This window comes from Grampus griseus, assembly GCF_964374135.1.
Source record: "Grampus griseus genome assembly, chromosome: 1".
Lineage (NCBI taxonomy): Eukaryota > Metazoa > Chordata > Mammalia > Artiodactyla > Delphinidae > Grampus > Grampus griseus.
Genome location: NC_139017.1, coordinates 159,508,733 through 159,521,765, shown reverse-complemented (window position 1 = coordinate 159,521,765; position 13,033 = coordinate 159,508,733). Strand labels below are relative to the sequence as shown.

Sequence of the window (13,033 nt, the reverse complement as noted above, 5' to 3'; positions counted from 1 at the left end):
CGACTTGCTGGCGCCTTCCAGACCTGCTTGAGCTCATCTTCCATGGCTCTTCCATTTGATAGATTACATACTCCCAACCTTAGGGCTAGAAAATACCAAGGTCGTGATGGAAAGCTCAGGCTATACAGTCATCTGATGTCCCCTGGTTAAATGTTTAGTTTCTACCAAGGCACTGTAGCAAGCCAGGAGCCATTTTTCAAAAGGAGTGCAGTCATCTGTAGCAGAAGGCAGAGACCAGCTCCAAAATCCAACAAAAATCTGTGTGGTGATTTCCCTGCCCATACCCCCAGAGGCTCTGTACTGCCCCCTCTTGGCCACAGACACTTCAAATGCCATTAGATCTGCTGGGTCACAGCCCCTCACAGCAGAGCAGCCTGCACTGCAGGCTGGACGTGCTGCAGAACCTTCTCGTGCTCTGGTTTCCGCTCCAAACTGGCAGACACTGAGGTGGTGGGCCCCCGAATCTAGTTTGTCTGGCACGTGTCACTAGGGCATCTAAAGCACTTGTTACTCCCAGCTCCTCAGAGCCAGTGGGCACGATGCCTTCAACGCAGGGGCCAGGGTGTCATTCTGCGAAGACAATCGCATTCTCTGCAGACTTTGTCACATCAGGGGACTCCTCTGACTCCCCAGGCTCCAGCTGCACCCTCTCCCAGAGGCCTGCGAGACTGCAGAAAATTCCCCCAGGAGAGCCTGGCAAAGCCCTCAAAGAAGACACGTGAACTCACAGTCCAATCCTTTTATGTCACAATTTTTCATTAATTGACTCACTCACCCATCCACCTGTCCTCCCATCCCACTGGCATTTAATGAGCAGCTACTATGGGCTTGGCACTGGGGTGCAGCAGTGGGCAAAAGACACCCAGTCCCTCCCTCACAGGCCCACATGGTCATGGGGAGAGGTGACAGACATACCGACTGACCCACTTCATGACGGGTGGGTGGTCATGACAGGAAAGGAGACCGGTGGACAGGACGGGGACCCAGAACAGCGTGGAGGCGCAGGGGTGTGGGATTGAAGGTGGGGCCTGGACTTCAGACAGTGATCAGGAGGGGGTCAGGGGAGGCAACATCCCAGCTGAGACCTGAAGTGGAGGAGCCTCCCTGTCCAGGCACCCTTTCACCCTGGGAAGTGTCCCATTGGGATAATAAATCATGCGGTAGTCTTGGTCAATAGGGTTAAACAATCTCCTGGGCCTGGCATACAGTAGGCGCTCAGCACACAAGAGCCATGAGATCGTGATCACTGTTACTGTTATACTTTGGTTATTATTGTTTGAAGACACGGCCTGTTCTGAGGTCTCAGAAGCCACCAACGAGGGGTGTGGGGTGAACACTGCTTCCCCTGGATGAAGCTGCCCCCCCACACACACACACACAGGGGCTGCCGGGAGCCACAGAGCACCCTGAGCACCCATGGGTAGGGGATGCACCCAGGTACGGGGTCTATCCTTCCCATCCCCCATCCTTGCAGACAAGGCAGGTGGCTCCTGCTGACAGACTGCAGTGCCAGGAATCTGGGGAAGGTCTAACTAATTATGACAATTGACACCTTCGCCAGATGTCCGCCGTGAGATGCCGGCTCTGATGATGAATGGTTTGGGTGATTCTGTTTGAACAGCACTTTCCAAGCAATATGTTTTTCATCTGGGTCACCAGGAAATGGGGTTTATTTTCCAGGAGGGTTGGCTGGCACTTGGGCCTACTTATTCCCATCCTGGGGGTCTCAGAGGGTGCCAGACCTAGGCAATGGCCATGTTGTCCCTGGGGCTGACCTCTGGGCAGGCGGCCTGTGCCCAGCTGACAGGGAGGGCATTTACAGAGAGCGGCAACAGAGACGTTTACTGAGCACAGACTCAGGGGTGGGTCTAAGTGCAATCCTCACGCCATCCCCTGAGGGACGGTTAGCATTACCTCTGATTTCTTTTTTTTTTTTTTTTTTTGCTGTACGCGGGCCTTTCACTGTTGTGGCCTCTCCCGTTGTGGAGCACAGGCTCCGGATGCGCAGGCTCAGCGGCCATGGCTCACGGGCCCAGCCGCTCTGCGGCATGTGGGATCCTCCCGGACCGGGGCACAAACCCGTGTCCCCTGCATCGGCAGGCGGACTCTCAACCACTGCGCCACCAGGGAAGCCCCCCTCTGATTTCTTAAATCAGGAAACCGAGATTCAGAGGGGCAGTGATTTGCCCTGGGTCACCCCTGCCCCCTGCCACCTTCATCCGTCACCTGCCGGACGCCTGGCCCACTCAGTGTCCTCCAGTTCCTGCCCAAGCCCCGAGAAGACACCTCAGAGTCCCCAAAGTGTGTTCGGTAGCCTCCCGAATGGAGGAGGGGCTTGTGAACATGCAGATTCCCCGGACCCTCCCCAGACCCAGGCACCAGGACCTCTGGGATGGGGTGGGGTCAGGGAGTCTGTATTTAAACACCTCCGGGGGTGAGTCTGCGCGCTCCAACCTCTGGGAACGGCTGTCCCAGTTAGCGCACCCCTTTCCCACCACGCCCAGGCTCTCCCGGTGGTGCCAGCCCCCCGCTGACCTCTGCCCACGTGACTCAGGCCGCCCCCCAGCAGCCCTGCGGCCCAAACCACCACCGCCCTTCTCCGGGGTGTCAGGCGAGGCTCAGGGAGGAATGACTCGTCCAGTCTCTGCCCCCGGCTCCACCCCCGCCCCGCTCCTCCCCCTGGACCCCATCCTTGGGCTGAGGACCCTGATAGGGGCAGCTTCCTGGGTGGGGAGGGCCCTGCTGACTCGCTCACACCGGCCCCCCAGGAGGACTGAGGGGCCCCGGCCTCAGCTTCAGAGTCCTGCGGCCCCAGGAAGAAATCGGGAAGCGCTCGGGCGTTTGTGACTCAGCCGACCCAGCAGTGCTCCGCTGCGGCGGCCGCAGCCCCCGCTGGCCAGGCCGGGCCTCGATCCGGCCACGGGAGCCCCGCCGACCCGCGGGAGCCCCGGTCAGTCAGGGCGGAGCCGCGGCTCTCCTTTCTCCCGGTACAGTTCCCGGACCTCACCTCAGGGTCCAGGTTCGCGGTTCAGTGAGAGAGAGACAAAATTACTATCGGCTTCCTAACTTTCCGTCACCAGGCGATTGGGGTCTCATGGAAAGTTCTGGAAGCCAGGCACACGGACCTCATCTGCATCGCCTCACTGAACCCTGGCCACAGCCGCACGGGGTGTGCTTCTGCCCCCTGTCCTGGCTGGGACGTGAGGCCCGGAGCGGTGTGCCTCCCGGCCACAAGGCACGCGGCCACTCAGGGGACAGAGCAGGCGGTGGACCCCGAGCCCCCGCCCGCGGCGCTGCCCTCCGTCCAGCACCTCCGGCTCCGCCCGCGGCCCCCAGCAGCCCCTGCGCGGTGACGGTGCCCCGGGCTCAGCCCGCGCGGGAGAGAGGAATCACAGCCCCGCCCGATGCGGCTGTGTCCGCCGCCGGGGGCGCCGCTGCGGGAGGAGCGGGCAGAGACCGGGGCGGGGGGGAGCCGCCCGTCAGCCCCGCGAGCTCCGTCCTCCGAAGACCGTGTTGCGCTGGCTCCTCGTTCTGTAAATTCTGCAGTGGCCTTTGGCTAAAAGCAAGAAAATCCTGACCTAGAAAAGGTAAAAGGCCTTTGAAATTTTGAGCCCGGAGAGCTCGCCTGATGTGTGGCCGGGGACAAGGTGGCTGAGGCGGCAGAAGGAAGAGGAAGAAAGGCGCGGCCGCAGTTCCCTCCCCGAGGCTCCTCCAGGTTTGCGCTGACGGCCGCGGACCCAGAGCCCCGACCTGACCTGCGGGTGGAGAGGAAACGAGGGCGTGGTGTTGGGGGGCGCCCAGTGTAGGGAGGGGCACGCGCAGGGTCACCTCGCCCTGAGGACCCCCAGGCCCTCCAGCTGGGTGGGACGGCCGTGCAGCCATGAGCTCCGCAGTGAAGGGGCGGCTGCCCACCTGCCAAGGTCACGGGCTCCGAGCGCTGCTTCTTCATGCGCTGGGGCTTGCGTCACTGTGGAATTTACAAGAGTCCACTTGAAAGTATCCAGAGCCTCAAAGGCCACCAAGTCTTCCCCACGCCAGGGCTATGCTGGTGACATCATTGACAGTGCCACCATGTTTTGCCACGTCCACCAAAGAGACCAGTCTCTTGTAAGCGTGTTACCCTCTGCTCTGTGTTTTTTCTTTTTCTTTTTTTTTAACTTAAAACAATAGAAATTTATTGTCTCACAGTTCTGGAGCCCGGAAGTCCAAGATCAAGGTGTTAGCAGGACCACGCTCCCTCTGAGATTTCAGGAAGAACCCTTCCTTGGCTCTTGCTGACTTCTGGTGGTGTCTGTTGATCCTTGACTTCTGCTGACTTCTGGTGGTGTCTGTTGATCCTTGGTCCTTGACTCTTGCTGACTTCTGGTGGTGTCTGTTGATCCTTGACTCCTGCTGACTTCTGGTGGTGTCTGTTGATCCTCGACTCCTGCTGACTTCTGGTGGTGTCTGTTGATCCTTGGTCCTTGACTCTTGCTGACTTCTGGTGGTGTCTGTTGATCCTTGAGTCCTGCTGACTTCTGGTGGTGTCTGTTGATCCTCGGCATTTCTTGGCTGTCGCTGCATCACTCCAATCTGTGCCTCTGTTGTCACACAGCCTTGTTATCTCTGTGTCTGGGTTGCTCTGTGTCTTGACTTGAGGGACCCCCTCCTGCCCGGACGGTGGCCCTGCTCTGCTCATGATGCATCACAGGCAGGGACAGGAAGTGGAAGAGAAGGCTGTGAGGGAGGGGATGTGTGACCTTGACGCCAGCGCCCATGCCCACTCAGAGCTGACAATGAACCCGATTAGCAATGTGTCCTCTACTGTGGGGCGTGGATGGCTAGGAAGGGGGTGAGAGAGATGAGTCTGGACTGGGAAGGAGAGAGAGGCCCCCTCCCCCTCCATCATCCCACTTTGTGCAGATGTGGTTGGTGCCTCGCCCACATCCCCTTGGCTCTCACACTGCAGAGCATGCTGGTGGGCGTGGCTGTGAGCATGGGTGGTAGCCTCCACACGAGGGCCGGCTGGGAGTGCCAGGGCATTCATGAGCTGGGAGCAGCCTTCAGCCACGACGGGTTGGAGGATACATACCCAGCTTACTTGCCCCCCAAGGTGGGATGACTCCCCTTGGAGGTGCTCGCCACTTCGCTGGGGGGTCTTTCTGGGTGTCAGAACTTCAAGCAAAGGGTTTTGGGATAAGCCATTCACGTCTGGGATATTGAACGTTAAGGAAACTGGTTTGAGGAAGTTTATGTGGGTTCTCAGTTTCCTCATTTGCTCGGGTCTAGATTTCACAATACCTGGCAGAAATGCTTCAGTTTATGGATGGAGTTGTGGCTGATGACTGGTGGAAACAATAATGAAAACAAACCCTCCCCTCCCTGTGTTTCTTTACGTGCTGTCTTCCATCTGTTTAGAGAGAGGGGAGTTGTGACACTCCTCCATCATTTTCATCTAGATATGAAGTGCTTTCTCACCCCTGATCTCTTTCAGTCCCAGTGCTAACCCAGGGACATGGCAAGGCGGTGTCCCCATGGAGCAGAGAACGGGGGGACCCAGAGCCTGAGAGTAGAAGAGGACTGCACGGCCATCACAGGCAAGAGCAGGCAGCACTCACAGGTACCCTGTCCCACCTGACATGTGACCCAGTAGGTTTTGGCATGTGTGAGGTTTCAGCATGAATGGCAAATGCAGGCACTCACGTCCTACCTCTGTACTGCCGTGGCATCCATCCCAGCACTCTTTCTTTCTGACCTTGAATTCAGCCCCAAACTCCTTTCCAAGGCAACATATCAAGCAGATACAACCAACCAACTGGCATTGTTTTGTGAGATGAACCTGTTTGCCTGACCAGCACGAGAAACTCCAGCTACATAAAATGTTGGTAGTGGAGTCAGAGAGTCCTGAGTTTGAATTCCAGTCTTATGAATGACTAACAGGGTGGCCTTGGACAAGCATCTTTATCACTCTGAGCCTCAGTTTTCCCATCTGTAAAATGGAGATCGGTATCCCATAGGGCTGTTGAGGGGATCACATGAGAAAACCCCTGACCCAGCACATAGCACAGGGCAGATGTTTAATGATAGGATCCAAACTGAAGATGATAGGATCCAAACTGAAGACAGGCTCTTCTTTGGCCAACACGGGTGTTTCTTGATCACCTGATGACCATCTGGTGGCCATTTTTATCACCAAAGTTGAGGGGAACCAGGATTCCTTGGTGTGTTGGGGCCACTGGGCGGCGTACTGGAGGCCCGTGTCCTAGTCCTAGGTCTCCCGTGGACCAGCTACGGTTGTAGGGCAGGTCCCCTCCTCCCTGGGGGTGGGAGGTGGGGGGAAGGGTGACTGTGGTAGAGGAATGTTGTCCCACCTGGAAACTGGGATTAGCCTAGCTCTCCATTGTTCCTTTCAGATTTAACAGATCATTTTTTTGAATGAGCTGCCACCAAATCACCACCCCACCCCCTCCACCTCCCCACCTTCCCCATTTCCTAAACAAACCCTCAAAGGTCACTGTTGGTCCCCATGAGTTAATGGGCACGAACCTGCCTCCTAATTCAATGCAAATTGAAGCCCACCTTATTGTGCGGGAGTTACAGTTCATTTGTACTTTCTTGGTGACACAGTTCATCTCTGTCTCCAGTGGAGTCTGTAATCCCCGCAATTTACATGGTGCTAGTAATTATGAAAAAAAAAAGTCTGAAGCACAGAAATTCTGCATCCTGTCTATGAGATTACACACTTTAATGGAGTTTATTAAATGTATTCTGCAGTTACTGAGATTAAACTCACTGTGAGGCTCTGGAAGGCAAAACAAGGACCAACTGACAGAATCTTCCAGGAGTCAGGTAGGAATTCAAAAGGAAGAAGCACTTTCTGCTCTCAGAGCTGGTCAGCATCAAATGAGCCCCAGGAGGCTGGGAGAGAGGCCAGCAGGGTCCGGAACCTGGTGTGGTCACTGTGGGGGGCAGTGAAGATCGAGGACTGAGGGTCATACCTGGGTCCACTTTCCAATTCTCACCTCCAAACCCCTGGGAAGTGAGTTGATTTTTCTAAACCTCTGTTCTCCTATTTCTTCCTCTGTAAGATGATGACCACCCTGCTTAGCACAGAGCGATGTTCCATGAGTGGTCCTCCTATTATTTCATTATTTAGAGCTGGGAGGAGGCTTCCTCCCACTCCTAGTGTCCTCCGGGAGGGGTGTCCCACAGACGCTCTGGCCTCCCCTTCCCACAGAGCTGGGGAGTCTGAGGAGGAGCAGGACCAATTCACAGGGCCCAACCCTTCTTGCTGTCTCTTTGGGAGCCTGGCTGTCTTCGGGGAGTTTGCCATCTGCCCTGCTTTCCCACTGCCGGAGGTTTTATAGCAATGGGCCCCAAAACCTGGACCTTGAGGAAGCCTTTGGGGGTCCAGTGGTGCCTCTGATGGTGTGGGGTGAACACCGTGTAATCCTGGAGCTTGCAGTAGGGGTCCACAGGCTCGCAGGTATGAGCCCCATCCTCCAGCAGCAGCTTTATCAGTGATAAAGGGGAGACCACTTCTCCATCCACCATGCCCTGGATCCTCTGGTGGCTTTAGAATCAGGGCAGCAGATGCCTCTATGAGGCCCCCTAAAGCCCCAGCATTATTATCAGAAGGGCTGAGAGCTTAAGACGCCACTGACAAAGCAGCTGAGAACTCTGTTTCTAGAACTTCCACTCCCCAAAGGCAGGAACCATGACACATGTCTTTATCACTAAGTCCAGCCCCAGCACAGTGCCCAGCACATAGGAGGTGTTCAGTAAATAATGCTGAGTTAATTTTACCACCACATCAGGGATATGCAGTCTCTTTAAGAAAATAAAGAATATCTGTGCAACACCTACATCTAACTTACTTAATGGTGAAACACTGAATGCTTTCTGACCAAGATTAGGAACAAGGCAAGGATGTCTGCTCTTCTCTCTCCTATTTAACAAAGTACTGAAATTTATATCCACTGCAATAAGGTAAGAAAAAGAAATAAAAGACATACAGTTTGGAGAAGAAGAAATAAAACTATCTCTATTTGCATATGACAAGTTTCCTGTGTAGAAAATTCGAAGGAATCTGCAAAATACCTCCCAGAACTAAGTGTGTTCAGCAAGGTCTTGGGATACAAAATCAATGCACAAAAACCAATTATATTTCTATGAGCTAACAAAACACGCAGACACAAAAATTAAAAATACAATACTATTTACCGTTGTATCAAAGAAAGTGAAACATTTAGCTATGCACTTAACAAAACGTGTCCTGAATCTGTATCCTGAAAATTATAAATTACTGATAAAAGAAATTTTAGAAGACCTAAATACATAAATGGAGAAACGGACTGTGCTCATGGATTTGAATACTCAACATAGTAAAGATATCAGTTCTCACCAAACTGATACACAGGTTTACCACAGTTGTTATCAAAATCCTAGCAAGGCTTTTTGTAAACATAGAAAGCTTATTCTAAAATTTATATAGAAAAACACAGACCCTAGAACAGCTAAAACAATCTTGACAAGGAAGAAAATGGGAGGAATCACTCTACGTAACATTAAGGTGTACTACACAGCTACATTAATCAAGGCACTTAGGTTGTGGTAGAGGGATAGACACATAGATCAATGGAACAGAAAAGAGAACCCAGAAATAGACCCACCCAAATGTGCTCAATTGATTTTTGACAAAAGTACAAAAGCAATTCCATGGAGGAAGGATAGCCCACTCAACAAGCAGACCTGCAGCAATTGCACATCTATAAACAACAAAATTAACCTTGATACATTTCATACAGAACTCAAAATGGATCATATACATAAAAGTAAGACATAAAACTTTTAGAAGAACTTTTAGGAGAAAGTCTTCATGATCTAAGGCTAGGCAAAGAATTCTTAGACTTGACACCAAAAGTGTGAACCATCAAAAGAAAACATTGATTAAGTTGAACCTCACTGGAATTTAAAAACTTTGCTTTTGTGAAAGCCCACGTGAGGAGGATTCAAGGAAACAAACTCAGGAGACATAAGAGTGGGAGCAGGGGAGCAGGACTCTCCAGGAAAGTGTCCATGGAACTTGGACCAGGCAAGACAGAGAAAGGCAGAAGATGTTTTCAAGCCACACCTGGATGAAGGTTTTTCTTTCAATTGCTTAATGAAGAGAAATTGGAAATTTATGTAGAAACTTCAGTATTTCATGCATTCCTTCATCTGCTCATGCATCCTGGATTTATTGAATACCTTCTATGTACCTCCTACTTTTCTATGTACTGGGACCAGAAATGGACAATGTAGACAAGGTCTGTCTCTCCCATCTGGGACCCTGTGGTCACCACTGCAAAGGAAGAGAGGAATGTAGGCATCACACCCACTCTTAACTACCTCAATCCGGGAACAAGTATATTACTTCTGCTCTCAGTCCATTGGCCAGAACTTGTCACATGGTGACAACCTAACTGCAGAGGATCCTGGGAAATACAGGAATACTTAGAGTCTCCTATCTTGAGCACAAGCTCCATTATTTTTCAAAGCTTATTACACTGAATTACCCATATGATCAATCACCTATAGTTTTCATCTCAGAGGCTGACTTGACTTCATCTTTCTCAAGGAATTCAATGCATTTCCTAAATCTATGAATCAAGAAGCTGCTGCAGCTCATGCCACACACAGCCACATGGATGGGGAAGGCACCACACGATGACCACGGTTATGATTCCCTCAGAAAGAGCCACACCAGAAAGACAGCCCCTAGAGAATGTCACCTCAGCAAGGCACCAGTTTTCCTCTGGCTGACAGACGAACACCACCTTTTTCCTGGATGTGACAGAAAGGGCAAAGAGAAACAAGATTGGGGTGAGGACTGAGTCTCCGAGAAGAGCCTCATTAGCGGGAAGGACCCAGGTGCTAGCTCTGGAATGTTCCATGACAGTGACTGAGTGGCCAGGCTTGGAGCATGCATTAAGCGTGACAGCAGGAGAATCAGGAGACACGGCCAATGTATCACATCTCCTCACCTGAGCAGTGCTAACGTTTCTGAGTGACCAGGGCCCCCTTCTCAGGAGGCTGCAGGAAGCAGGAAATCAAAGGGCACAGAGTCATGGGCCCGGCAGGGACCCCAGAACAGTCGCCAGTCCAGGCTCCTCATCTTATCAGTGGCCCACAATTGTGCTATGCTCTCACATTCATTTCCTAATTATCTCAAAAATCCAGATAAGTGGTATTATGGGTTTGTGTCCCTCAAAAAGGTAGAGGGAAGCCCTAAGCCCAGTACCTATGAATGAGACTTATTTGGAAATAGGGTCTTTACAGACGTAATCAGATTAAGATGAGGTCATTAGGGTAGGCTTAATCCAACAGGACTGATGTCCTTGTAAGAAGAGGGAAATTTGGACACAGAGATGCCCAGGGTGAATGCCGTGTAAAGATGGAGGCATAGACTGGAGTGAGGCATCTACAAGCTGAGGAACGCCCAGGCTACAGAAGCTGGAAGAGGCAAGGATGGCTGCTCCCCAGAGGCTTCGGGGGGAGCATGGCTTTGCTGACACCTTGATTTTGGACCTCTAGCCTCCAGAACTGTGAGACAATAAGTTTCTGTTGCTTTTAGTCACCCAGTTTGTGGCACTTTGTTACAGCAACGCTAGGAAACTAATACAGCAGGTTGTCACCCCCACTTGTCAGAAGGGAAAACTGAGCCACAGACAGGGCAATGCCTCGCCTAAGATCACACGGCCGTAAGCGGAAGAGCAGGCTGAGGAAGCCGGGCTCTGGCCGCCCTCCCTCCAGGGCTGCTCAGCAAAACCATGGCCTCCTCCAAGTGCCCAGGAGAGATTTTGTCCTTGCCAGAGTTCTCTTCACTGTGAGGAGTGGCTCTGTTTTCCCCTTCCAGATGCAAAAGAGAATTGTAACCCAGTTTTGAGGCTGACATCTCATGGACTACTCAAGTGTGGATAGCAGGTGGGTGACTGAGAGTTCAAGGCTGAGCAAGGTGGGGCCACCTCACCGGTCAGTCAGTCCTCAGATTCCTGGAGCAGAGCCTGAGCTCGCAGAGGGAGGGAGTGGCTGGGATGACCTCACCTTTCTCGCTGGATGTGTCTTGTTTCAGTCTCCCTCCCCCCAGCCACTAACCAGTTCAAGCCCTAATCCTCTGCCTTCTGAACATGTGCCAGAACCTCTGCACACCCCACTAACCATTTCCTCCTTCAGCAAACATTTATTGAGCACCTACTGTGTACCTGAGCCTGTGCTGAGGGCCAGTGGTGGGCAACACTGAGCTCCTACCTTCGATTTCATCACATTTACAGTGAAATGAGAATCAGCACATAAATCCATAATGATCACATGATACATGCCAAGAGAGAACGCAACAGGGACTCAGAGCAGGGGAGCCCGAAGCAGATTGGGGGATGGGGTGGGGCAAGCATCCATGAGGAGGGGGGCTGACCTTGGTTTTGGTGATTAGGAGATGCAGATGGGAAGATGAAGGAGAAGGGCACTCCAGGTGACAGCAACAGCACGTGCAAATGTGCAGAGTGCAGAGTCATGGTCAACATGGGAACCAGGCCACAGTAATTGGTTCAAGGGTAGACACATGACTCAGCTTTGACTAATGAGACTCCATCCGGGGACTCTGTGGGAATACTGAGTAAGCAGAGTGCTCTTTTCTCCTGAAGCTGCTGGGAACCTCCAGGAGGAGAGGGGCTATCTGGGAATGAAGCCTACTCAGAGGAAAGCAGAGCCAAAAGATTGGATGTAATGGATGCCTGACAACCTTAGCTGAGCACCTTGATCCAGCTATACCTGAATTCCCTTAAACTGCTCAGTTGCATGAGCTTATAAATTCCTTTTTTTTTTTTTTTGAACTTTAAGTTTAAACCAGTTTGGATGTGTGTTTCTTGTAACAGAAATGGAATGGACCCAATTAAAACAATTATTATTCCCATTTTCCTGCACCACCATTAACCTGCTGGCAGTGGCACACCAGTTACCACCTGGATATTCAAGCCCAGACCAGTCTCTAGTGGTGATGGTCTTGGAGAGAGCTGTAGGAGCTGAAGTCTGAGAGAAGCACAGTGACAGGCCTGCTGCGAGTCAGGGCAAGAAGAGCTCAAGATGCAATTTGCAGAGTCTGAAATCACTCACTGAGCCAGTCTGATTTGAGAAGGGCTGCGTGGCAGACAATCTCCATGATTTCCTGGACTCCTCACTGTTCACCTCCCACGGCTGGTCTGACCGTGGCAGTTCCACTGTCAGATCTGACAGGACTGAGGTGTCCCAGTGCCCCCCTGCTACATCAAACAAGGAGGTGGGAGAGAAGTAATTTCACTCCCTTAACATCCGGAGCAGCTCCTCGGACCGCCTGGTGGGGGATGGGAGAGTCTCTGGGAGACCACAGACTCAAATGAACCTTGACAGGTAATCATGCCCCAGAGCAGCAGATGAGTTGTGATTAGCGCTCCCAGGGAGAGAGAGAGGTGGCCGTGCCTCCGCCAGTTCCCTAAGACACCAGCCTGGAAGTTGCTGGAACCAGTGCAAAGGAGGGGAGGCCCCCAGGTGCTGTGGGATCATCTTCCTGTGACAGCCCAGAATCCACCACCAAAAGGCCCTTCTAGATTGATCTTTGCTCGGCGGTTGAGGGTTAGAGGTCAAGGTGAAACAGATGTCTCTCCTTCTACACCAAGAGCTCCTAAGGGCAGGAATCAAATCTCATTCGTGTTGGATCCCCATGACTTAGTACAGTGCTGGCACACTGTAGGGTCTTATTACATGTTTCTTGTATGACTGGATAAATTATGTATATAAGTATAACTAATGAAGGGATAAGGTGACACATGGATCGTGGAGGCCCATTCAAGGTTTGAGAGTGCAGAATGGGGAGAGGGTGGGCTGTGAGTAGGATCCTCCAGAAAAGCCAGTGCTCTAGCTAGTCTTGAGACACCCTGAAGAAGGAGGATCTGAGCTGGGCTCCTGGAGGATGGGGAGGATTGGGGAACCAAAGGGGGGAATGCATTCTAGATGCATTCTGTGGCTGCATACATACATGCCT

At 52.2% G+C, this 13,033-nt stretch overlaps 1 long non-coding RNA gene across 1 annotated transcript; it reads left to right on the top strand.

The window, feature by feature from the left end:
* Positions 1-3,566: 3,566 nt before the first annotated feature.
* LOC309834149 lies at positions 3,567-11,898 on the top strand. Its single transcript, XR_014297840.1, has 4 exons — positions 3,567-3,587; positions 5,474-5,599; positions 6,754-6,828; positions 11,661-11,898. It is a non-coding gene; the product is annotated as an uncharacterized lncRNA (long non-coding RNA).
* Positions 11,899-13,033: the final 1,135 nt, after the last annotated feature.